The 25,564-nt window shown below is 36.2% G+C and overlaps 1 protein-coding gene across 3 annotated transcripts in view; it reads right to left on the bottom strand.

Moving 5' to 3' along the window:
* Positions 1-25,564, bottom strand: part of PIK3C2G (phosphatidylinositol-4-phosphate 3-kinase catalytic subunit type 2 gamma) — a 651,998-nt gene that overhangs the window by 478,196 nt on the left and 148,238 nt on the right. The window contains exon 1 of one of the 3 annotated variants that reach the window (XM_069585608.1): positions 23,389-23,538. The exons of 1 other annotated variant lie outside the window; for it this stretch is intronic. The gene's annotated coding sequence lies outside the window, so the exon portion shown is untranslated. Of the gene's footprint in view, positions 1-3,037; positions 3,172-23,388; positions 23,539-25,564 lie in introns of those variants that run through there. One more of the 3 variants, XM_069585609.1, reaches the window with a different exon arrangement.

Consider the following 25,564-nt stretch of genomic DNA (forward strand, 5'->3'; position numbering starts at 1 on the left):
ATGAGGAACATATGCATGTCTTTCAAGAAATACAGCAAAAAAATCATGTTTTCTGAAAGGAATGATGAATACAGATTGTAGTAAATATATGGATAATTCTAAATTAACATTTGGTTGTATACATAGTAGTGATTTCTAATACAGAGATCAAAATATATCTAATTAAAAACTAGCGTTAGTCACTGAGTCATGTACGACACTTTGTGACCCTATCTAATGTAGTCCACCAGGCTCCTCTGACCATGGAATTCTCCAGGCAAGAATACTGGGGTAGATTGCCATTGCCTTCTCCAGGGGATCTTCCCGACCCAGGGATCAAACCTGAGTCTCCTGCATTGCAGGCAGATTCTTTACCATCTGAGCCACCAGGGAAAATCAAAATAGATATAATTAAACACTAGACCACAAGAAAGTATAAATTTGGATTAGGTTATCTAAATTTTAAATGTTGATTCATGTCAATGTATGGCAAAACCAATACAGTATTGTAAAGTAAAACAAAGTAAAAATAAAAATTAAAAAAAAAAAGATAGTGTTTATTTTAACATATGTTAAACGAGGCCTCTCTAAACTTGTATCTGTAAAAATATTTATCAAATAAAATATCAGAATTTCCATTAAAAAATGTTCTTTATAATATCCAGGAAGAAGTACAGATATAGATAACTAGGTTTTTAAAGAAAACATGTATAACTTTTGAAAACTGACCATATATTCAGCTACTTTTAACTTAACTCAAAGTCAATATTACATAGACTAATCTTTCTGACTCTGAAGTAGTTAAATATTAGTTAAAAGAAAGATAGTTTACAAAATAACTCGTATTTTTAACTTTAAAAACATTTCTGAATAACTCAAGAAAAAGAATCACAATAAAGTTGCAAGACATTTAGAAATATGAAATAAAATTGTCAGGAAAAGAAGTATTTTGTGTAAGAGAATTTCAGAGATACACATCATGCTTATTCTGCAGCTCTAAATAATTATTGAAAATATTCCATCCAACAAAAAAATAAATGATAATAACTTGAAATGGAAAAGTGTCATAAAAGGACTATTGCTAATGGCTAGCTGTGTGCTACATTGCTTCAGTTGTGTCTGACTCTGTGTGACCCCATAGACTGTAGTTCATGGGAATTCTCCAGGGAAGAATACTGGAGTGGGTTGCCATGTCCTTCCCCAGGGGATCTTCCTGACACAGGGACTGAACCTGCCTATTTTAAGTCTCCTGCATTACTAATGGCTTATAATTGATTTATGATAGTTATAATTGATTTATGCATAAATAATTATAGTGGTTAATTTCTGCTATGATTATGTATCACTTTATCAGATTATACATTTAAAGAAAAAGGTAATAATTGTTAGAAATACAATACTGTACTTTTCTAGATAGAAAATGATAATTGCATCAGTTTTTCTAAGCTCCAAGAGAATTATATTGCTTTTTTGCTTCCTTGAAGAGGACTTCCTATGACCAAAGAATCTCAGCTCTTACAGAAAAACAAAACAAAACAAAACAAAACCATGAAACCAGGGACTGAAGTTTCATCCTGGGAACATATGAGCTTGTTCATTCCATCTGTGAACTCACCTACTTACTATGATCCTTTTCTATAGGAAGCGGATGAAGCTATATCATTGTTTTTCCAGCTCAGTCAAGATGATGTTCTTTCCTTACGCTCATTCCACAGACTTGCTTTCTACATAGTACAAATGGCAGGTACACATGTATGAAGTTAAGTCACATGCCATGGAAAGAGCCCCTGAGATTGAGTAAGAAAACCTTGATTCAAATCCAAGCTCTTGATATTATTAATGATGTGTGTGTGGCATGTGCGTGCTCAATTGTGTTTGACTCTTTGTTAGCCTGTGGACTAGAGCCTGCCGGGCTCCTCTATCTGTGAAATACTGGAGTGGGTTATCATTTCTTTCTCCAGATTAATGACATACTGCTGCTGCTGCTGCTAAGTCGCTTCAGTCGTGTCTGACTCTGTGCGACCCCATAGACAGCAGCCCACCAGGCTCCCCCGTCCCTGGGATTTACCAGGCAAGAACACTGGAGTGGGTTGCCATTTCCTTCTCCAGTTCATGAAAGTGAAAAGTGAAAGTGAAGTCACTGAGTCGTGTCCAGCTCTCAGCGACCCTATGGACTGCAGCCTACCAGGCTCCTCCATCCATGGGATTTTCCAGAGTACTGGAGTGGGGTGCCATTGCCTTCTCCAGATTAATGACATAGATGATGTTATTTATAATGTAGGCAACATGCTCTTGAACCTCTCTGTTATTTGATATGCAATATTGCAATTTGACAATGCATTTTAACAGTATCACATGTATATTATGATTTTTAAATGGGATATATCATTTCTATCATCAGGCTCAAGTATCAGAAATATAATTGCCAGGTAAGAATGTGGGGGAATAACTTGTTACTATACCCTGTTCATATCAGCCTTCAGTGAGCTACCAATACATAGACAGAACAGGACAGGAGCCCAGCATGGAGTGACAGAACAGAAACAAAACAGCTGCTTCCTGCAGCAGGAACTCTTGTTAATTTGGAGCCCATATGTTAAGAATATCCACCCTTCGTTTAGAGTTTCTTTATGCAGTCATTATCAGCACACAGTCTATAGACCACAGACACTGATTCAAGACACTGAAGAAAACGTGCACGAGGAAGGAATCTACTAGCAGACGTGACTGAAACTGGCTCAAGACTTTGACAGACATGGAACTGAACAGGTAAGAGATGAAACAAAAGAAATTATATCAGTGCCATTTATGGGGTCATTCGGAGAGAGGGAGAAAGGGAAGAGGAGAGGGAGAGAAGAGATCATCAAGGTGCAGTTTTTCAGGAAAGATCTATATCTTCTGGAGAATATTTACAAACCTACTCAGAATTGAAACTCATCTACCATTTAATTTCACAATATAATTAAAGAGCTACTTGGCTTTAACAGTACATTTGAATTCAAATATTCTCCTATGTATTTAGTTAGCTATAGAAAGTTAATTTGTTTCAGTCTCTTACCTGAAACATATATCTTCCTGAAACGAAACATGATCTCATTTCTGTCCAAGGGTGAAATACACTCATACAAGCTACAACAATCCTATTTCAAGGGAGTATTATGCTTCCACTGGAAGCTTTTATTCCTGTTTGACAGGTTGAACATGTTTAGGAATATATTTTTCATCAAACCTTGGAGGGTTATGTGGAAAAAAAAAGGAGTTTACATAATGAATACAGGATTTAAGCCAAACACTTAACAATGAATTAGCTTCTCTGTGCTGAACAGAATTTGTGCCAGAAGACTTTGAATGGCAATATGCAAACAAAGTACTTATTTGAAAAAAAAAATGTATAAGGTGAACCTATTTCCCCTCAAAGTATTTCCCCTCATGTGATCCTGTTTTTGAATGCAGGAGTGAATGGGGATGGAGGCACTGGTGGTTTCAATTCCCAGAAGCAGAGTTGAGCCCTTGAAAATGTTACTCTAAGCATTCTATGAGTTTAACTGTCAAGGTTTTTTGTTTTTTAATTAAGATTTAATATGTTCCTTTTTTTAATTCAACCTCAGGATCCAAAGTAAATTTCCAACACAAAAATAATTTTATTATCTAATCATGTTTGAAAGAAACAGAAATAGAAAAGAATATTTACAAGGTTAGCCAGAAAGCAGATGTGGATAGTTCTTTTCTTTTTTTTTTTTGTTTATTGATATTGAAAATGGACAATGTGTGGAGATTTGGAGTCAACACATAATATATCTAGTTGGATCCAGGAACTAGGTCCAGTCAGGAGTATGTTTGCTTTATTGAGGGAAGTTTTAGGAACTAAAATATATTATAGGATCCTTATCCTTTTCTCTTTTATCCTTTTAATTTTATATTAGTGTTTTTCTAAGATTGATATCTTGAATGGAATGATAGAAACAGAAAATTAAAAATTACATTCGCATTAGAACACCTGATGAAAAGATATTTGTAAGAATGAAAGTCACAAAATTGTACATCCCTCTCACATTCTTTTCCTTATAGAGTAACACAGGTTGTGCGAGGTTAAAGACAGAGTAGAAGCTTAAGTACAAATAGAAGGTGGTAATACAGGGAAATGTTTTCACTTTTATATTTTAATAATAGCCTAGACTGCAATTCTAAACTTTGGGACTCTGGAGAGGTAGAGAGACTTAAAAACCACTTTACATGTAGTGATTTTTACTCAGTATTTTTATGCTCAAAATTTACTTTCTCTTTAAAGTAACTCCTAAAATATACTGCTAATTTTTAAGAAAATAAATCCTAGAAAAATTGGAAATTTTTATACTTACAAATCTCTTTTGTTATGGTAGACATGAATTTTGGAGGAAAAGCCAAGAGATCTGGACTGATTTGAAAAGTCCAGCTATTTGGACAGTCTAATCTTGGCAAAACTGAAAGAGTAAGGTTAACACAGTTTGATATTAGTTATTTATTAACAGGAAAAGGGTACCAAAATGTACCTTGTGCTTTGTTTCCTCTGTGAATATGTCCTTCAACACCATCTATTTCCTTTACATAATGCTAACCCCTTTTAAGTAGAACTTTTAAGTAAAAATAAAATCAGATGGAAAACCATGCCATTTTTACTGTTAATTTTTTCATGACTTTGTTCTGTGCCCACTACTTAAACAAGTAAAGCCTTCTCTTCAACATAGTAGTCTACTCATTTTGCAGGCAAAGTATTTAAGACAAAGTGATCAGCCTTCAAAATGGAAATTACACATCTTTTAGGAAAAAAAAAAGTAAAGCTTTATGGGGTCAGTTTATTTCCTTTTCTGTATATTCTGTGTATATGCTGTTAGTATTACTGTAAGTTGTTTTGTCTATTCATTATAAGAGACAACATTAAATGAAATTGTGCAGGCCAGAATACAGGAGTGGGTAGCCTTTCCCTTCTCCAGGGGATCTTCCCAACCCAGGGATGTGAGCCCAGGTCTCCCACCAAGCAGGCAGATTCTTTACCAACTGAGCTGTCAGTGAAGCTCCCTGAAAGGTGTTAGAAACATGTGATTTAAGTGTCTTGGTGAATAGCCTCCTAAAACTTTCCTGCTTGTTGGATTAAAAAATCAATATGTAAGTGCATATAACTGATTAATTTTGTTATGCATTTTCCCCACTCTAAAGATAATTTTTTTTTGTTCAAAATGATTTAATTTTCAGAACACACATTCCAAGGTAAGTTCTGTAAATGTCCTTGCTATTCAGCCTGTAATCTCGCCTCAGACCTGAGAAAGAATCTTCAACGGTGACCTTGCCAGTAGGATAAAGTTTAACAGTCATCTTGAAAATTGACTACAAAGAGTTATGATCCAGAACCTTGAGACTGGTTGTGAGTGTTTCATGTATGCTCAGCATTTTCCTTACCCTTCATTATCTTAATATTATTTTTATAAACTGTTTTAAAAGTGTAAGTTGCTCAGTCATGTCTGACTCTTTGTGACCCCATGGGCTGTATAGTCCATGGAATTCTCCAGGCCAGAATAGTGGAGTGGGTAGCCTTTCCTTTCTCCAGGGGATCTTCTCAACCCAGGGATCGAACCCAGGTCTCCCTCATTGCAGGCGGGTTCTTTACCAGCTGAGCCACAAGGAAAGCCCAAGAGAACTGGAGTGGGTAGCTTATCCCTTCTCCAGAGGATCTTCCAGACTCAGGAATCGAACTAGGGTCTCCTGCATTGCAGGCGGATTCTTTAGGGCCTTACTTATTAAGTGAAGAGTTCTTAGAAGGTTATCTAGTGGGTGCTTAGCAGTACTTGGTTCTGGGTCCACTACGATGAATGAGACAGGCAAGGTCCCTGCTATCATGCAGGGGACAGTACAGCTTTCTACCCCTGCCTTATTTTCTAATTGAGTGACCTGAACCTACTTTTCACCTCTTTGAAAAACAGTTAAAGGCAGTTGCAGATAAGATAAAGTTATTTGCCTATTCCTATTTCAAATATCAAGAAACTGACAAATAAAGGGAAATATCTTGATCAAGTTATTTTGAAATTAAGTGCTAGCTGTATTGCTACTATCTTAAAAGTAAATTGCTTATTCTTTCATTCACTGTAGCTTGGGAGAAGGAAAAAAGTGAGTTAATAGAATATGAAGTCTCGATAGAGACAGAACTTTCAGACCTTTAAAAATAGTATTTGTTCTGGAGCCGATTATACAGAGTGAAGTAAGCCAGAAAGAAAAACACCAATACAGTATACTAGCACATATATATGGAATTTAGAAAGATGGCAATGACGACCCTGTATGCAAGACAGCAAAAAAGACACAGATGTGTATAACGGACTTTTGGACTCAGAGGGAGAGGGAGAGGGTGGGATGATTTGGGAGAATGGCATTGCAACATGTATACTATCATGTAAGAATCGAATCGCCAGTCTATGTCTGACGCAGGATGCAGCATGCTTGGGGCGGGTGCATGGGGATGACCCAGAGAGATGTTATGGGGAGGGAGGTGGGAGGGGGGTTCATGTTTGGGAATGCATGTAAGAATTAAAGATTTTAAAATTAAAAAAATAAAAAATAAATAAATAAATAAAACAAAAACAAAAACAAAACAAAAACAACAACAACAACAAAAAGTCTAGTATAAAGGAGGGAGAAATTGATAAAGATGTGTCCAAATCTCATACAAACTGAGTTTCTTGACTCTTATTTTGGTGAAGTGAATACAGTTATTTTGTTTTAAATGATAATTCAATTACTAAAGCATAAACAGACGAAAAGTTCATTTAGAGTATTCAGTTGAATAAAATGATACTTCAACAATATCTGCTTTGCTGAGGTGCCTGTTGTTGATTAATAACACTGATGATGCTATAGATTGGCTCATTAGACACCATCCCAACCTTCTTCTTCCTGTGTGTTTCTGGCTGAAGATTCTGAAAAGCTTAAAGTGACACTTCCCCTATGCCTTTGCAGTAAAGAGTCAGGAAGAGAATTAGACTCTACTGACAAAATGTATTTGCACAGACTTTAGAAGGTGGAAGCAAAGGATAGTTGTGTTGCTTTAGATTCTTTTTTTTCCTACCAGCAGACAAGATCTTGGTTTCTAAAGCAGTACTCCAGTGTATGTTATCCACTTCCTTTCATGTTGAGAGGCAGCTGTTGCAAAAGCAGTGATGACAGCTAGTTTCCAGCTTTCTGATTATGGAATTGCTTTTAAAGTGGAATGTCTGTATGCAGCCGTATCTATGATAGCGTCAGTCCCTGGCTGTGTTAGTTCTACAGTGTTGTGTTCAGGTCCAGAGCCCACAACTTTGGCTCTTTCTTCTATTAATTTTGAAAGTACTTTATTCTCTGTATTAAATCTTTCTTGCTTGCTTTAAACATTTAGATTTGTTTCTGAAGAACACAACAGCGTGTCAGACTGTGAGTTGCCAATACCTTGTGTTAACTTCTTTCTAATAATAGAGTTTCAACTGGTCACATATCTATATAATGAAAGATTGCCTTGCTCAGCCTCTCTTATTGAGAGGTATAACAATGTGTCTTAAGTTTCAGATAATAGAATTTAAACAGGTATTGTATTTGGTATTACCGGGTTTTGTCTTTAAAAGGATGGAGCATACAATAGTCTGATACTTTCTAGTTGCTATGTGATGGCAAAGGTTGAATATCTTCCCTGAATCCAGGGACAGAAGCCACAAAATGAGAGTATAGTGTTCAGTCAATAGTGAACCACTTACATCTGAATTATTTTATGAAACACACAGTTCTATCCTGTTTTGTTGCTGTTGTTCAGTCGCTAAGTCATGTCCGACTCTTGAGACTCAATGGGCTGCAGCATGCCAGGCTTCCCTTCCTTCACTATCTCCCAGAGTTTGCTCAAACTCAGGTCCATTGAATCAGTGATGCCATCCAACCTTCTCATCCTCTATCGCCTCCTTCTCCTCTTGCCCTCAATTTTCCCCAGCATCAGGGTCATTTCCAATGAGTCAGTTCTTCACATCAGGTGGCCAAAGGATTGGAGCTTCAGCTTCAGCATCAGTCCTTCCAGTGAGACTGGTTTGATCTTGCAGTCCAAGTACTCTCAAGAGTCTTCTCCAAAAGCACAGTTCAAAAGCATCATTACTTCAGCATTCAGCCTTCTTTAATGCTGGATTTTAGACTCTCTCTTGCTTTTGAAAAATAACATCTTATTCTTCAATAAAATATAATTGGGTTGCTAGAAGTAGAATTTGAACATAATTTTAAAAATGAGGCATGGGTCTAATAGTTGGGTACTGGGTGGCAAGAACCCTACCATTGCAGGCTGAAAAGCCAGTGACTCTTCTTATATCATCATAAAGCATTTGACAAAACTGTCACTTGTAATCCTTATAAAGATATACTACTTGCCAAAAGAACGTGCAGCCTCTGTAAATTGCTTGGAAAACCTCAGGACATTAAAAAAAACTCAGAATGTTTATGGGTGTTAGCTCTTTCTTGCCATGCACAGTTCTGTGACAAGATGTACTTGGACTGGTTATAAGATGCGATTTTAAAGAAGCGGCTTTCACAGTGAATAACCTCTAGTGTCCTCAAGTGCCTCCATTAAAACCTTTCAGTTAATTGGGGTCCATTCTAGTTTCAAAGGTTAGATTAAGGGTGATGCTTTCTTGCCTCAACTAATATTTTCAGAGCGCATCAAAGTAGACATCATTAAACTGAGGGGAAGCCAAAATATTCTGAACAAAGAAACCAGAAAATATGAGGACAGCCTGCAAGCTTGGAAAGCTTTTCTCGGTTAGATCTCTGGTTATGATTATTTGCCTGTGGATCTGACTGTCAGTAGAACAAAAGCATACTGAGTTTTTTAGGGATTGTATCGATCTGCAAAAGCCAATGTATGCTTGACCTTTAAAGCAGCTCCTGAAGCCTCCCAACTAGCCTTGAAGAATATAACCCAGAAATCTGTACAGTCTTCAAGGAGAGAATAGTGTCCAGTCCTCTCTTAAGGAGGAAATTATAAGGTATTCAGATATTTTCAAGAATGAAAGAGACACACATTTAAAACAAAGAATTCATTCATTCAATATTGATGTGACACCAGGACAGTCCATGTAAGTCAGGACGATCACAAGCAAACCAGTAATTATGGTAATGAAATAATGGACCAAGTACAACATCCCAAAGTAAAGAAAACAGGAACTGTAAATGACAAGGGACAATGAAATTTCTTCTGGGTAATATAATCAGGATCTAGTCAAGGAAATTATTTTAGCACCAGAATGGGGAATGTTTATAATTCCTGTGCAGTAGGATTTGATCATTGCTTTGAAAAATGACAGCTGTTTCTTTTCCAATTCTTCCATTTTTGGAAGGCGGCTGTGCTTGCCACTATATCTCCAACACTGCACTCTTCCATTTTTTTTTTAAGGGACTCTATTATATTGGGTATACATGTGTGTAGAGGGAGGGTAGGTCAGTGGGAAGAATTGCACACCTGGATTTTTGGCAGCAGGCTGCAAGCTTTGTCCCAGTGTCTTTTCCCCTCCTATAGTAATGGCCAGCCAGTCAAAAGCCACATTTCTCAGCCTCCATTTCAATGAGATTTGGGCAAGTAACTAGTTGCCCAAATTTCTACTCAATGAAATGTGAAAAGAAATATGTGAGTCTCTTCAGTTGTGCCCTTAAAGGGATGACATGTACACCTTCCTCTCTGCTCCTTCACACACACACACAGATGCACACCTGAAAAGTAGCGATGACTAGAGTGGGCACCTTGGACATGGATGCCTGCTGCTGACAATGGCTAAACCTGAATTGCCCATTATCATTCTTACCTTAGCTGTAAAGAAGAGTGGGAAAACACAAGAGAGAACATACTATCATGTTTATACTGCTGTATTTTGAGTCTTTATTATAGAGTTTATGTTAAAACCACATTAACTACCACAGTATGCATAGACTGAAATGATTATTTTTCCTAAAATTTTATTCATAATACTTACTTACAAAAATTTAATCAGAGATCCAAACTGGCTCTTTCAAAGTGCATGTTTAAATTAAAAATTTTATGAAGTATTAATGTTCCATAAATTTATAATAAAAACTTAATTGTTCTCAAACAATTATCTCCAGAGAATATTTACAATGAAAAATTCATCCAATGACTATTAATGCCAGTAATCATTAAATTAATGCTGATAAACATTCTATGAAAGGTTTACATATTAGACTGCTACAGCTTTTCACATAGTTTGGTATAAAGCTAAGAAATATGGTCTGTACAGAGACTACTTAAAATGAGAGTTTTATGAAGCCTAACATCCTTTCTGGAAAATAACAAAACAATAACAATTGAAAAATTATCTTGACTCATCAAATGTAAAGTTCAGAGTATCTATAGAGTGCACAAAAACAGTGGATTGATTTTAAAAGGAATTCAGCTTTTTTTTTTTTTCTGCTTATAATGACATGATGAGAAAATTCCTCTACATTAAAGAAAAAAAAAACACGTATGGCATATCTATTCCCAAAATTGTCAATTAAATTGCTTGTGTTTCTTAATCCAAGACCAAAGAGCTTAATATGCACTTTTCTTTCTTCCTGGGGTTTGTCTCCCTGGAGGGTGTGAGAGAGTTCTCATTGCCTTATAGCTTATGGGGCTGCCAGAGTGGAGAACAAACCTCAGGAGTGAAGACTGGGGAGAGGGAACCAGAAGAGAAAATGTGTTGAAACTGTTTTATTTGAAAAGAAAGGAAATTAGTTGAAGCTGTCAGATTGGTTTTGGCTAATTTTACTTCCTGATTGTATTTTAGCATATTGTCGATAACTAGAATTTGAACGTAAGAGATAGTAAGAATCAAACTGAAGTTACACTGTGGATACTGTCAGGCCTTGCAGGATATCATTGTGCTACAATTACAGAGGACAACGGCCGTGGGCCTCAGGGTGGTTAATTTCCTTAATGAGTCTATTTTTACCCGTTTGAAGAAGACTCTTGAGAGTCCCTTGGACAGCAAGAAGATCAAACCAGTCACTCTTAAAAATAAACCCGGAATATTCATTGGAAGAACTGAAGCTGAAGCTGAAGCTCCAATACTTTGGCCACCTGATGCTAAGAGCTGACTCATTGGAAAAGACCCTAATGCTGGGAAAGATTGAGTACAGGAGGAGAAGGGGACCTGAAGGATGAGATGGTTGGATGGCAGCACCAACTCAGTGGACATGAATTTGAGCAAATTCCAGGAGATAGTGAAGGACAGAGAAGCCTGGAATGCTGCAGTCCATGGCATCACAGTCAGACACGATTGAGCAGCTAAATAACAACAACTTCTAAATAAAATCCTTCTCTCTTGTTCTTCTAAAATTGCATTGTTCCCATATCATCAACTTTGAAGGCCTTACTACTCTCTGCCTTGTATTATAATGGGTATATATGTATATTTATTCTCCTTCTTTATTATAGAGTCTGTGTTTTATTCTCATCCTTTTGCTTTCTGAACATAATAGGTACCAAAACGTTTATTATAAGAAGTTATTTTTAACAGATCTTGATCCTACTTCTGGGCCTTCCTGTATTTTATTGTATTATTTCTACTAACTTCATACATTCATAAAAGAGATTTTTTTTTAGTTTCTTTTTCCTTTATTCATTCTGTTACCTTCTGACCAGAATTAATACAGTAATGCAGGAAATTCCTCTTCCAACCCATAAAACCTTTTAGAAACTTTAAAAATTGTCCTATCTTTCTATATTACCTTATTTAATATAACTTTTGAGACATAATTTTAACACAGTGAAATGTGTAGATATTAAGTACACAGTTTGATGAGATAGACCAGCTCTGCTCCTAAGCTCTGGCAGTTCTGGAGTTTCACCTGAATTTCTGGCATGTTTGACAGTCTCTCCCCTCAGGCTGATGAGATCCACAATGTATCTATCACTTCCAGGCCCAATCTCAGTTGGGTTTATAGCTCTACAGTAGCAGTCTGTCAGGTCTATGGAATCTCTTCTCTATGCACATACAGCTTAGAATTTGCACAGAAACTCAAGAAAACACTTATTCAGATTTGTGAAGTTCTCTGTCCGGCTTCCTTCTCTCTGGTAACTTTTCCCTGAAAATAACAGCTACCTTGGTGGCCCAGAATTCCAACCTTTATTTCTTCTATTCAAGGAGATTATTGTTCTGTGTTTGGCTCTACTTTTTAAATTGGAAAGTGATCCCAGCAAAAAGCCAGGATGAATGTAGACCTCATTTTATATATTATTTTCTTTCCTTCAATTATCATAGCCCTGAGTACTCTGTATTCCAGTTTGTCCAGTTTCATAGTTACTTGCAGCAGAATTGTGATTCTGATGGACATTATGATAGCCAGAATTGAAAATCCCATATCGGGTTAATTTTTACTTACTTTTTTTGGACACTTTATCTTGGTTGATTTGCCTTTCTTTAAAGATAGAGTAAGAATAATACATTTCATGTCAACCTTCTGTAGTTGTTTGAGGATCAAATAAAATAATTTTTGAAAAAAAAAAAACCTCTAGAAATGATATAACTTAAGAGTATTTAAAACCCTAACTCTTATTATAACTCTTTAATTTAATTAATGTCATCATTTTATAAATGTACACACTGTATGTTAAACTGTTAAACAGTTAGAACTGGACATGGAACAACAGACTGGTTCCAAATAGGAAAAGGAGTTATGTCAAGGCTGTATGTTGTCACCCTGCTTATGCAGAGTACATCATGAGAAATGCTGGACTGGATGAAGCACAAGCTGGAATCAAGATTGCTGGGATAAATATGAATAACCTCAGATACGCAGAGGATTACCACCCTTATGGCAGAAAGTGAAGAACTAAAGAACCTTTTCGTGAAAGTGAAAGAGAAGAGTGGAAAAGTTGGCTTAAAGTTCAACATACAGAAAATGAAGATCATGGCATCCGGTCCAATCGCTTCATGGCAAATAGATGGGAAAACAATAGAAACAGTGACAGAGTTTATTTTTGAGGATTCCAAAATCACTGCAGATGGTGACTGCAGCCATGAAATGAAAAGATGCTTACTCCTTGGAAGGAAAGTTACGACCAACTTAGATAGCATATTAAAAAGCAGAGACATTAGTTTGCTAACAAATGTCCATCTAGTCAAAGCTATGTTTGTTTTTTTTTTTTTCCGGTAGTCATGTATAGATGTGAGAGTTGGACTATAAAGAAAGCTGAGCACCAAAGAACTGATGCTTTTGAACTGTGGTGCTGGAGAAGACTTTTGAGAGTCCCTTGAACTGCAAGGAGATCCAACTAGTCCATCCTAAAGGAAATCAGTCCTGAATATTCATTGGAAGGACTGACACCGAAGCTGAAACTCCAGTACTTTGGCCACCTGATGTGAGGAACTGACTGATTTGAAAAGACCCTGATGCTGGGAAAGATTGACGGCGGGAAGAGAAGGGGATGACAGAGGATTAGGTGGTTGGATGGCATCACCAACTCAATGGACATGAGTTTGAAAAAACTCTGGGAGTTGGTGATGGACAGGGAGGCCTGGCATGCTGCAGTCCATGGGGTTGCAAATAGCCGAACACGACTGAGTGACTGAACTGAACTGAACTGTATGTTAAACTGATTTAAGTAAAGGAAGAGAATCCAGTTCTAAAAAAAATAATACAATTTAGGGAATAAAATATACTCATCAGTTTCTCTCAAATTTTTCCAATAAAATTCTTTATTGACAAAGGGAATCTATACTGGTCTATAGGAAGTAAAAAAAAAATTTATTTAAGGTTTTACATTTTATCTTAAAATTGTGTATATATGGTGTATAGTTATGTTAAACTTAATGAAAATATAATGTTCCTTCCTCACCTCAGTCTTGGAGCAAAACAGAATCAGAACTGTGTATTTCATGATGAGTTCTGTAGCTTCAGTTGTCGCCACATAAATAGTTGTACTCTGCTGAGAGATTTGTGATAATGTGTGTCCATATTTGTCCGAAAACTTTGAGTCTACTATTTGGTACACTTAATTCCAAATGTTAATATTTGAATGAGTTGTGTCTCATAGTCTTTTATCTGAATGTTTCTTACATCCATTTTCTGAGAACAACTCTATTTTAAGGCAAAGTAGAGTTTATCACATTCAGAGATGGATTATTAGTAGAGTTGTAGAGTTTTATATATATGTGTGTGTATATATATGTGTGTATATATATATATATTTTTTTACTTTTTTAGCTGTGCTGCATGGCATGTGAAATCTTAGTTCCCCAACCAGGGTGGAACCCACACCCCTTGCATTGGAAGGCAGATTTTCAACCAGTAGACCACCAGGGAAGTCCTAGTAAAGATGTTAATATTACCAAATATCACATGTAATTTTGGTACCCTCGATCTTTTCCCTTAAGATAAATTACTGATTTAATTTGCAGACATCCTCTCAAATCTTTACAAATGAGTGTGGTGTATATACTTCTATAATGTATTGTGATATAAAGTGATGTACTAAATATATTTTACATGATGTATTTCAAATATGTTTTCCAGTCAGTCTATATTATGGTCACATACAGCTGTGTTAGAGACTGATTTGTGGCTTATTATAACAACTGGCAAACAGCAATACTCAAATAGACAAATAGCTCTTAGGATACAAATGATTATGACTAAAACTTCCAACTCTTACAGAAAACTTATTAGCTGACTTTTTTAATGGTCTTTGACATTCTAAACATAGTTTTCCTTTGATCATTGAATAAATTATTATTGCTGATAGAAATAAATAAAACTGCTAAAAATATTCCTAATCTCTGGCAAGATCACAATGTTCTCAAATTGTCTCTGAAGAGAAAATGGATCAGTTTACTATAGTCAAACTTTATTACTTCTTTGGTGCCACACACATTCTCACAGGGCAAAGATTTCTAAGAACTCTGTTCAGAAAACTCAAGAATTAACCTTTCCTGAAGAAATTTTTTTAATGTCTTTTCTAATTTTTTCACGCTCTTTCAGCTTCTCCATATGCTTATTACAGGCCAAAGATTTTGTAATCTCAAGTACATTTTAAGTAATCAATGAGAAATCAAAAATTTCCATAATTGTATAATTTTGCATATATTTTAATATAACATAATTGTATGGCACCAAATATTATTCCAATACACTTACAAATGAACTTTATTAAAAGTCAAAACAGAAACTGGTATACTTTTATCTAAAACTGGCCAAGTTTTCTAACATGGTCTGTTATATTTTATGTCAATTTTTTCAGTTTTATTGAGATACAAATAGCCCATAGCCCCATACAAGTCTAAGATACACAGCACAATGATTTGACTTACGTTCATAATGAAATGGTTATCACAAGTTCAGTGCACATCTGTCATCTCATTTATATACAAATTTGAAGAAATAGACAAAAAATTTTTTCTTGTGATGAGAACTCTTAGGATTCACTCTTTTAACCACTTTGACATATAACATACAGCAGTGTTAATTATTTATCAGTCATGCCATACGCCACATCCCCAGTTCTCACCTATCTTATAACTGGGAAGTTGTACCTTCGGACTGCCTTTATTCAGTTCCCCCTTCCCCACCCTCCATCTCTGGTAACCACAAATCTGATCTCTTTTTCTATGAATTTGTTTTGTTTTTAAAGTATACTTGACCTATAAAGCTATGTTAGTTCCTGTTACACAACATAATAATTTGATACTTCTGTACGTTTCAAACTGATCACCACAGTAAGCCTCGTTAGCATCTGTCACCATACATAAGTATCTCATAGTTATTGACTATCTTCTCCACCTTGTTCATTTCATACTTGTGACTCATTTACCTCTTGATTTTTCTCACCAATTTCTTTTCTCCTCCAGCTCCGCCTCTCCTTTGGCAACTACCTGTTTTTTCTCTGTATTTGTAACTCTGTTTTGTAATGTTTGTTCTTTCATTTTGTTTAAATGCTGCAATATCTAAACTGTCATGTTGCTAGTTTTCCCAAGAAAATAAGTTAGATCATGGACAAAAATATTTGAATTTTTAAATGCTATCAATAAGAGGACAGCAGGACTTTTTTCTTTTTTTTTTTTTTTCGTTTGAATAGCCACTCTGTGTTCCCAGATTTTCAGTTAACTTGAATAGTAATTTAATGTGTCTCTGCTTAGTTTCAAACAGAAGCAAACTCATTTCCAACTATTCTAGAACGCCACCTTCTGGAAATGAAATGCTTCTCTAAATGTCAGGAAGCAGTTCGTTGTGATTGTGGTAGATTTAGGACTTGGTACTGAGAAAACTCATGCTTCATCAGGAACAACGTTCCTTTCAACCAAATATTCTCCACTTCCAGCCCTGGGGAATTAAAGAAGACACTTGTGTGTAACAGTTACAGAATAAGTGAAAGTTTTTGATTGCTTATATTAGGAATAAAATTCTGTTATATTTACTTCCCCTGCCCCTTTTTAGAACCATAAAGTTGTTCTGCTTCTGTAATATGTAACATTTTTACATCTAATAATAGTACATAGAAATAAGTAACACCATTGTTCACACCATTAAGAATGAGCTAAGCCTGTGCAGTTCCAGTTAATCATTCTGTTCTAAAGGCTAGTTAATGAATATACATTTTGTTTGACATAACACATGAGAATCAGGATTTTTCTGACCTATTCTAACTACGTCAAGCTAGTTAAACTCGTTAGTAGCTAGAGTTCACATTTAAGTATGGGGTAACCCACATTTGCCACCTCTGAGTAATGATTGTTTTCACTGTGATAGCGTTAGAACTTAAACAAACAAACTATTGGTATTTCTTTGTTGGAAACTGATGGGGTGAAGAGAGTATGTATAAACATATTTTTTTAATGATAGTTTTCTTTCTAAAATGTGAACTTTGTAAAATATGTTTCTGAGGTTTCACTTTTTAAAAAAATCTGCTGAAGATTTTAAAATTCATAATTTCTGTGTTAATTTTTAATTCTGGTCACTTGAGGACTATGTAGATATATACTAGTCAGTTAATCTTGGTGGTTTCATACAAACATTGGCTATATCTGGGAGAGCAAATTTATTATAAATGAGTAACCACTCATGCCCGCAGCAGAGATTACTAAATAAACTTGCCTCTGTTTTTCTATGAACCCAGGAAGCAGTATATACAATGTTTTACTCCAGTTACCCTTGGTAGAATACAGTTCATTTATAAGATGAAACTTACTGATTATTGAGGCCCTAGAGGAACCAGATGGCGCTTGCGGTAAAGAACCCACGTGCCAATGCAGGAGACACAAGAGATGTGTGTTCAGTCCCTGGGTTGGGAAGATCCCCTGGAGGAGGAAAATGGCAACCCACTCCAGTATACTTGCTTGGAGAATCCCATGGACAGAGGAGCCTGGTGGGCTCTAGTCCATGGGGTCGCAAAGAGTCAAACATGACTGAAGCGTGCATAACACGTAGAGGAACCACAAGAAGGATGAAAAGTAAAATGCTTGCAGTTGGGGTGGGAGAAAAACATGAGCAAGAGAAATATCAGTTTTAAGGAAAATGTGGAAAGACACGTCCTTTAATGATATAATTTGAGTAGGCAAATAGTACTAATAGTCTCATACCATCTTCAATTAAATTCTACCATTAGATATTCATTCTTTTGAAAGTAGTTCTTATTCAATAGGAATGACTAACAGAAGGTCAGAAACATAAAACCATACCAGTCATTAACAGTTTTACTATATTTATTTCTTAAAAGCATCAGTCATCAGAGGACCATCTTTTGGGGGTGGGGGAGGAAAAGATAGACCCAATTTTTGAGCACACGTGCAGTCCAAAGAGAGCAGAACCCCAAACTAGAGAAAATAGTAGATTGATTACTTTGTCTAGGAAGAAGTCCAACAATCTTCAAGCCTATTAAGCGCTAGATACTGGTTATGATGCTAAAGATATAGAGAATGTATGCTAGAGTCCTAAAGTACTGTAAAGAGTCAGAGAGACTGACATAACAGGAGACAGTTGGAAGTGTTGCATTTGAATTCATTTTTATGCCTACACGTAGTATGGGGGAGAAGTTGAGGAGAACTAGCAAGTAAAATTCCCTTGAGAAATACATTTAAAACCAAGATAATGGATCAGAGAAGAGATAAATCATATCAAAGAGATTAATAACAAGGGCAAGACGTCCCCCAAAGTATTGTCTTTTATATAATGTATGACCTTGATATATATAAAGAATATAATCTTAAGAGTGATTGAGCAGTAATGGAAACATACAAAAAGCAGTCATGGAATCAGGGTTGAAGGAATCTAACCAGATATTGCCCCTGTTAATCAGTAAAGCTAATTTTGGTTGCAGTTTTGGTTTAGAAGGGAGAGAGTGGGAGAAGGGCTTCCCAGGTGGCGCTAGTGGTAAAAACCCTCTTGCCAATGCAGGAGACATGAGAGACATGAGTTGGATCCCTGGGTTGAAAAGATCCCCTAGAGAAGGGAATTGCAACCACTCTAGTATTTTCGCCTAAAAAAATGTCATGGACAGAGGAACCTGGCAGGCTACAGTTCATGGTGTCATAAAAGAGTTGGACAGGACTGAGCAACTGAGCACAACACACTACCTCCATAGCTCACAATCCAGGAAGTTAATTTTTGCTTCCTACATGTTCTGGCAAATTGAAATCTCACTGATTCTGATTGCCCTGGATCTCCCTCCTTATAGATGCTGGACATGCCACAAAAGAGATGTCCACATATTTGTGAGAAGAAGTTAGAGCTTTTGCAGTATTATAATTCCATAGTCTGAACCTGGGTTTCCTGGATCTCTATTTCTGGGAGATATCAGAGTTCATACCCCACCACCAAAAAAACTCTTTTTGGGAAAATAGGGCTTATGATATTTCCCTCTGGAACATTAATAATGAGCACTGGCATATTAAAAGCTGTGAGAAATCCTACAGGGAGGAAGCAACTTTCATTGAGTACCCATTGTGTTTTATAGAGCATATCAGATTTGGAAAGTTTTCGATAGACAGTCTCCAACATGAAAATAAATGATTCTCATCACCTTAGTCTATTGCCATTAAAGATTCAAATTATAATATTCCTCTTTGCTTCAGAGTCTGCCAAGCAAACAATTGATTATAATCATAATTTGGGATTCTATATAGGTCAGCCTGTAGGGAGAGAATGTCCTAGTTTCGACCATTAGAGAATTCCAGTCTGCATAACAGTCATATTGCTAACAATGAATTACTAAATTGAACTCCACTTTATTTATCAGTTATGTAACAGAATGCTGCAACAATTTTAAGATATGATATTGAAATTTAAGTAAATCTTTCGCTCATAGTCCTATGAAGTAGGACTCTTCTCATTGTTTAATTATATTACACTAGCAGCAAAAAGTATAAAATTCTGATGTTAGCTTTGAGTTAAAATGTGAATTCATTGGCAATAAGTGATAATAAAATATAAAGAATAAAGCACTGTGCTTGTTCAGTTCAGTTCAGTCACTCAGTCGTGTCCGACTCTTTGTGACCCCATGAATCGCAGCACGCCAGGCCTCCCTGTCCATCACCATCTCCCGGAGTTCACCCAGACCCACGTCCATTGAGTCCGTGATGCCATCCAGCCATCTCATCCTGGGTCATCCCCTTCTCCTCCTGCCCCCAGTCTCTCCCAGCATCACAGTCTTTTCCAATGAGTCAACTCTTCTCATGAGGTGTTCAAAGTACTGGAGCTTCAGCTTTAGCATCATTCTTTCCAAAGAAATCCGAGGGCTGATTTCCTTCAGAATGGACTGGTTGGATCTCCTTGTAGTCCATGGGACTCTCAAGAATCTTCTCCAACACCACAGTTCAAACACATCAATTCTTCGGAGCTCAGTCTTCTTCATAGTCCAACTCTCATATCCATACATGACCACAGGAAAAACCATAGCCTTGACTAGACGGACCTTAGTCAGAAAAGTAATGTCTCTGCTTTTGAATATACTATCTAGGTTGGTCATAACTTTTCTTCCAAGGAGTAAGCGTCTTTTAATTTCATGGCTGCAGTCACCATCTGCAGTGATTTTGGAGCCCCCCCCCCCCAAAATAAAGTCTGACACTGTTTCTACTGTTTCCCCATCTATTTCCCATGAAGTGATGGGACTGGATGCCATGATCTTCATTTTCTGAATGTTGAGCTATAAGCCAACTTTTTCACTCTCTTCTTTCACTTTCATCAAGAGGCTTTTTAGCTCCTCTTCACTTTCTGCCATAAGGGTGGTGTCATCTGCATATCTGTGGTTATTTATATTTCTCCCAGCAATCTTTTTTTTTTTTAATTTTTATTTTTACTTTATTTTACTTTACAATACTGTATTGGATTCCAGCTTGTGTTTCTTCCAGTCCAGCGTTTCTCATGATGTACTCTGCATATAAGTTAAATAAGCAGGGTGACAATAGACAGCCTTGACGTACTCCTTTTCCTATTTGGAACCAGTCTTTTGTTTCATGTCCAGTTCTAACTGTTGCTTCCTGAGCTGCATACAGATCTCTCAAGAGGCAGGTTAGGTGGTCTGGTATTCCCGTCTCTTTCAGAATTTTCCACAGTTTATTGTGATCCACACAGTCAAAGGCTTTGGCATAGTCAATAAAGCGGAAATAGATGTTTTTCTGGAACTCTCTTGCTTTTTCCATGATCCAGCGGATGTTGGCAATTTAATCTCTGGTTCCTCTGCCTTTCCTAAAACCAGCTTGAACAACAGGGAGTTCACGGTTCATGTATTGCTGAAGTCTGGCTTGGAGAATTTTGAGCATTACTTTACTAGCATGTGAGATGAGTGCAATTGTGTGGTAGTTTGAGCATTCTTTGGCATTGCCTTTCTTTGGGGTTGGAATGAAAACTGACCTTTTTCCAATCCTGTGGCCACTGCTGAGTTTTCCAAATTTGCTGACATATTGAGTGCAGCACTTTCACAGCATCATCTTTCAGAATTTGACATAGCTCAGCTGGAATTCCCTCACTTCCACTAGCTTTGTTAGTAGTGATACTTTCTAAGGCCCACTTGACTTCACACTCCAAGATGTCTGGCTCTAGATTAGTGATCACATCATCATGATTATCTGGGTTGTGAAGATCTTTTTTGTACAGTTCTTCCGTGTATTCTTGCCACCTCTTCTTAATATCTTCTGCTTCTATTAGGTCCAGACCATTTCTGTCCCTTATTGAGCCCATCTTTGCATGAAATGTTCCCTTGGTAAGTAAGTACTTCTAAGTACTGTGCTTGTTAAGTAATAAATACTCCCAAACTTGAGTTATATATTATTGAATATGCCTTTTTTCTTCCATAAGCTTTTCCCTATTTTGTGGGGGAGGGGCTCAATTACCTCCTTAATGGAGTACTTTAAAATTCAGATGCCAAATTATTAATATCATGTAGTACAGTTCTCATACTTTTAACACTTGATACAAAAATTCTGGAAAGACTCTGGGCATATGAAAATACATTCCTTTTATAGTTCAAAAATTTGAGAGCCAGAAGGAATGTAGGACTTCCATGACAGCATATGGGAAAATTATAAATCTTGGAATCTCACCCATATCTTTGATTTCAGAATAAATCTTTTATTATAATCTACCTTGCCGTATTAAAAAAATACTGTGCTTTTTTCTTCCCAGACACCATCAATACAATGTATTAATCTATACTACACACTTATACACATTAAATGTAACTCAATTTGACATACATCATTTCTGAGTTGTTTTTTAAATTAATATTTGTATTGAAAAGCTATAATAAATGTCCTGAGGATGAGACTGTGTCTTCTTAGCTATTCTCCACAGCTCCTATTAATGGCATTAGAGCCATGCTAAAGATGTACCTTACCCAGTCATGATTGGAAATCCTAGTACTCCTCTGGCTTGGTTAACACTTTATTGATACTTTAAAACACTTTAGAAAAATAATTTAAGGTATCAGAGAAGATTATATGATTCATGGGTTTCCTGGATTAAGGTAGTTCTCAGAAACCCAGAAATTAGGTATGAAAAAGGCTCTGAGCTCCACCAAAAGTAATGTAAAATCTCTGCCTACCAAGTGCTCTGTTTTATTATACTCTTTTAGCAATCCACCAAGAACCTGCAGAATCCCGATTTGTTTTACTGCCTAACTGTTAGAATCTATAATGTCTCCTTCTGTTAATACAAAGGGCTTGACCAAGAGCTGATGATACCCAGAATTATCCTAGGTTTCTTTTATTATACTTTTAGATTCTGTTATTAGCTCTCTGATTATATTGTTATTGACACTGGTAGGCAGTTAGTTTTCTACTTTATTTTGTATCCTGGAATTTGGGGAAAATGTCCTTTTCTTCCAGACATTTTCTTTGGCAGATAAAGTTATTTTGCTTAATTTTATAATTTACTAAGATCACTGTGACAGCTAATATTCTATCACTGTTTTCACTCTAAATTCTTACAGTAGAGCCTCTTGACTCATAATTACTAGCTCACGATATCTTGAACTGTGATTGTCACTTTGTTTTCTCCTCCTGAACATAAGATCTTGAAAGCAAGGATTCAGTCATAATTTTCTCAATATTTCTTTTGTCTATAGTAATATCTAGCATTAAAAAGACTCAAAATATCACATTAATAAGCTTAGGCATATGGTCTACGTATTGTTACAATGACAGATTCCGTGTGTGTGTCACATTTAGAGTTTCCAAATTTTCAATTCTATTTGAAAATGCAAGAACTGTAGGAAAAGTGTGTATGCATTAAAAATGAAATCTACTTTCATAAGCTACAAGATTCAAAAAAAATCCCAAAATGATAGCTCTGTAATGAGAACTTTATTATCTTGCCACTAGTTTCTTAAGCACTTTTATTAATATTTTTTAACTGCACACTCTTATTTGTGACTAAAGTATCTAGAGTGATCTGTGTTTCTAAAGTTTCTATTTTACCTCATTTCTTTGAATTTGAATTCCACTTGGTTCTTTGGATCAAGTGGAAATGAACTACTGACCTTGAACATATCATTTAACCTTTCTGGGTTTTAGAGTCCTATCTCCAAAAGAAGAGTTTCACACCAAATCCTCAACAATTAAATGGTTAAACAAAATATTCTTGCCATATGTTGTTTTATTTTTACCCAGGAAAATTATCCCTGAAATTTGAAAAATATACATTGTCGAAAACTTTGCTTATGGGAATTCTAATGCCATTTATGAATTAATCATTTTTGCAATTATTTCTATCATATAAATACAGTCCATGGAATTATTCAGGGCAGAATACTGGAGTGGGTAGCCTTTCCCTTCTCCAGGATATCTTCCCAACCCAGGAATTGAACCCAAGTCTCCCACAATGCAGGCAGATTCTTTACCAGCTGAGCCACATATACAGATAATATTTTATAACACAATGTACATCAGTATTACTTACCTTATTATTTCTTCTTTATTTTAATTGTATTTCTTGCCTCATTAGAATGCAAACAGGGTGAACTCAGAAGCTAATTTCATGTTTAATGATTCACTACACATTATGAAAGGAGTTTTGTTCACCCTTGATTTTATCTTATCAGTTGCTGTGCAAATAAAATCACATGTTCCCATACTTTGTTTGAGAACATTTAATGATTGGCATGACCACCATCAAAAATAATTTTCTCCAATCTCTTCCATTAACTCTTACTGTTGACACATTTAATTTATACAGTTTAAAAGTTACCAGTAACAATCTAGCTATTTAATGCTCCCTCTTTCAATAAATTCCAAGGCCTGAACAGGGGCTCAAGGCTACAAAAGGACTTTTAGAAATTTTTTTAAAAATTTTATTATTCTTTGAGATTCTCACTTTCTTTTTCTGTCACCCATATAAAATCTAAAAGTTTCATAAAAGTGTGTGTTGTAACTTTGTACTTATATTTCTTCCCCAGAAGGAAATTACTGGATTCACTGTCTTTTAAAGAATAGAGTTCAGTCTAATGAATTAATTCTTAAAACTTTTTGCTCCCAATAATATTTTATCCTCTTAAGAACTACTGAATAGCTTTTATTCATATAGTTTTTATATATGTATGTATATGTGTATGTAAAGACATCATATTAGAAATCATAATTGAGCACTATTTTAAAAATATATATGTATTAATTTTCTCAGAAGTTCTTTTTTTCAGCCAGATTGAGATGTAACTGACATGTAACTTCAGGCAGAGTTAAGGTAGGCCACATGTTGATTTAATACATATATACTAAAAGACACTTGCTCCTTGGAAGAAAAGTTGTGACCAACCTATATAGCATATTAAAAAGCAGAGACATTACTTTGCCAACAAAGATCCATCTAATCAAAGCTATGGTTTTTCCTGAAGTCATGTATGGATGTGAGAGTTGGACTATAAAGAAAACTGAGTGCCGAAGAATTGATGCTTTTGAACTGTGGTGTTGGAGAAGACTCTTGAGAGTCCCTTGGACTGCAAGGAGATCCAACCAGTCCATCCTAAGAGAAATCAGTCCTGAATATTCATTGGAAGGACTAATGCTGAAGCGGAAACGCTAATACTTTGGCCACCTGATGTGAAGGACTGACTCACTGGAAAAGACCCTAATGCTGGGAAAGATTGAAGGCAGGAAGAGAAGGGGATGACAGAGGATGAGATAGTTGGATGGCATCACCAATGCGATGGACATGAGTTTGAGTAAACTCTGGGAGCTGGTGATGGACAGGGAGGCCTGGCGTGCTGCAATCCATGGGGTCACAAAGAGTTAGACACAACTGGGTGACTGAGTTGTACAGAACTGAAACTGCAAAATGATTACCGCCTGCTGCTGCTGCTGCTGCTGCTAAGTCACTTCAGTCGTGTCTGACTCTGTGCGACCCCATAGATGGCAGCCCACCAGGCTCCTCCGTCCCTGGGATTCTCCAGGCAAGAACACTGGAGTGGGTTGCCATTTCCTTCTCCAATGCATGAAAATGAAAAGTCAAAGTGAAGTCGCTCAGTCGTGCCCAACTCTTAGTGACTCCATGGATTGCAGCCCATCAGGCTCCTCCATCCATGGGATCTTCCAGGCAAGAGTACTGGAGTGGGTTGCCATTGCCTTCTCTGGATTACAGCCTAGGGTTAGCTAAAATGTGCATCATGTCACCTAATTGCTCTTTGTTTTCTGTGGTTAGAACATTTGAGATTTACTCTCTTAGCTACTTTTAAGTATATAATACAATATTATAGTTAATAACTATCATGACTTGCTATATATTAGATTTCTAGAACACATGTATCTTATGATCAGCGGTGTGTACCATATGATCAGTATCCCCCATTCCCTTGTCCTTCCCCTACCCAGAACCTGGTAACTGCCACTCTGCTGTCTGTTTTTGTGAGTTCAGATTTTTTAAATTTCACATGCAAGTGATATCAAACAGTATTTATCTTTTTCTGACTGACTCGTTTCATTTAGCCTAATGCCCTCAAGGTTCATCTGTGTTGTCACAAATGACAGAATGTGCTTATTCACAGCTGAATAATATTTCACTATATATATATATATATACATTATGTATAATATACATGTGTAATATATATCTATATATGTAAATCATGCCTTCTTTCTCTATC

The sequence above is a fragment of the Ovis canadensis genome, chromosome 3, assembly GCF_042477335.2.
Source record: "Ovis canadensis isolate MfBH-ARS-UI-01 breed Bighorn chromosome 3, ARS-UI_OviCan_v2, whole genome shotgun sequence".
Classification (NCBI taxonomy): Eukaryota; Metazoa; Chordata; class Mammalia; order Artiodactyla; family Bovidae; genus Ovis; species Ovis canadensis.